Raw genomic sequence first — 2,378 nt, forward strand, 5'->3', positions numbered from 1 at the left:
CACATTTTTTTTTTTTTTGATCCTCAAAAAAATTTCAATTTGCACCCCCCCCCCCCTTGAGCGCCAGGGGGGGGGGGGGCCAACCCCCCAAAAAGGTAAAAATCACGTGATTTTACATGATTTTTTTCTTAAGGGGGGGGGGGCCCGGGCCCCCGGGTCCCCCCCCCCCCCCTGGATCCGCCACTGGCCCTTTGAAGGTTCTAGGTCAATTACCCCTTGGGCAATCACCCCCGGCCAATTAGCGGTACAATAATTACCCCAAGGACGATTACCCCCCCCCCGAGGACAACCACCCCGAGGAAGTTACTCCCCCCCGAAAAATTACCCTCTAGGACAATTATTACCCCCCCCCCCGTGGACAATTAAACCCCCAGAGGACAATTACCACCCCCTGAAAATGATCTCCCCCTAAAAATTACCCAACTAATTATCGAGGTTGACTTCCCCCTGTTCATACTGAACAGGGGGTAGTCCTCGGGGCGGTTGTCCTTGGTTGTCCCAGGGGGGCATTGTCCTATATAGGGGTTAAGTTTCAGGGGGTGGGGGGGGGGGGACTCTTTTCCGGGGGTAGCTCGTCGAGGCACGGTAATTTTCCTTAGGGGTAATTATCTTTGGGGGTAGTTTTCCGGGGGGTAATGGTAGGCGAATAAGGTGGGAGGCTGAGATTGAACCCCCCCCCCCCCCCCGAAGAATGTTGCAATGATGTTTGGCCGTTCGTTCGATCGAGCAACCGACAATTTCTGGTAACGATGTGGTATGTGATAATCATGCAGTTAAATTTTGTGACAAAATTATATATGATTGATTAATGTTGCAAAAAATGCTTGAAGTTCGGTTCTCCAAAAGTGATCCCGATGACAACTAAGTCCGGCTTTTAAAAAAGTTGCCAGGTTTGGTAGATTTGCAAAAAGTTTGTATTTATGTTCTATGTCGCTGAAGCTTGTGTCGACTTTCAATCCAGCGTCGTGGCTTTGTAGCGAAAAGAGTGCTTGTTTCTGATACGATACAGGATGCAGGCAGAGGATTGATGTATTAGTTTTTGTTTTAATTAATTTAGTTTAATTTATTCCCTCAATTTTCTTCGATTACACCCCTCCTTTCCCCGATTTTTCTTTTAGTCTCCCTCTTCACCTTTACATCCTTCTTTCTTAGTGCTTCTATACATTAGGCTATAATATCTTTTTTCAAATGTTTGTGTGTTATATATTTTTGCCAACACGGACCATGACATTTTCGCTGCTATCAAATTTCCGTCAGCAGACTGTGAATAAAATAAATGTTGTTTTATGTGAAATAAACCTATATGAATGGCTATCGAAAGAGTAGTATAAAACGATAAATAATACATTTCACAAGGGCCTATACGCCTGTCAGCCTTTCAAATGGCTAGGGTAATTCTTATATACGTTGTTAGTTTGCTAAAGTTTTATGGCGAATAAAAGGTGAACATTTTTTATCTCTATCCATCACATTAATATCTCTCGGCAATAAAATGAATGAATATTGAATAAATAAATAAATAGATGAATTATGTAGAAGATGTGGGGGAGGGGGTATAGTGCCAAATTTAGAGAAGGGCAATACATTGCAGGACATGATTTGAGTTGTTCTCGGTAATGTCAACAAAATACTTATAGTTACAATAGCTTTCAACCCTCTTTGGTTGTTGAAGTGGCAAAAACGTGACTTTTTTTTTATCTCTATCCATCACATTAATATCTCTCGGCAATAAAATGAATGAATATTGAATGAATAAATAAATAGATGAATTATGTAGAAGATGTGGGGGAGGGGGTATAGTGCCAAATTTAGAGAAGGGCAATACATTGCAGGACATGATTTGAGTTGTTCTCGGTAATGTCAACAAAATACTTATACAATAGCTTTCAACCCTCTTTGGTTGTTGAAGTGGCAAAAACGTGACTTTTTTTTTTATCTCTATCCATCACATTAATATCTCTCGGCAATAAAATGAATGAATATTGAATGAATAAATAAATAGATGAATTATGTAGAAGATGTGGGGGAGGGGGTATAGTGCCAAATTTAGAGAAGGGCAATACATTGCAGGACATGATTTGAGTTGTTCTCGGTAATGTCAACAAAATACTTATACAATAGCTTTCAACCCTCTTTGGTTGTTGAAGTGGCAAAAACGTGACTGGTGACCCCCCCCCCCCCCCCCCTACCACCACTCCTTTTGCATTAATTATTATACTACATTATTTTGCACAAAAAAAAACACTGACTTTCTATGGAAGTGAATCGACAACTTCGTTTTTAAGATCATTTCGGAAAGTTTTATCTTTCAAGTTGGCCATAATTATTATTGAATGCATTATCAAAATATAATACTGCATAATTTAGAACAAGTGGAA

This window comes from Strongylocentrotus purpuratus, unplaced genomic scaffold (assembly GCF_000002235.5).
Source record: "Strongylocentrotus purpuratus isolate Spur 01 unplaced genomic scaffold, Spur_5.0 spur5_scaffold_10, whole genome shotgun sequence".
Classification (NCBI taxonomy): domain Eukaryota; kingdom Metazoa; phylum Echinodermata; class Echinoidea; order Camarodonta; family Strongylocentrotidae; genus Strongylocentrotus; species Strongylocentrotus purpuratus.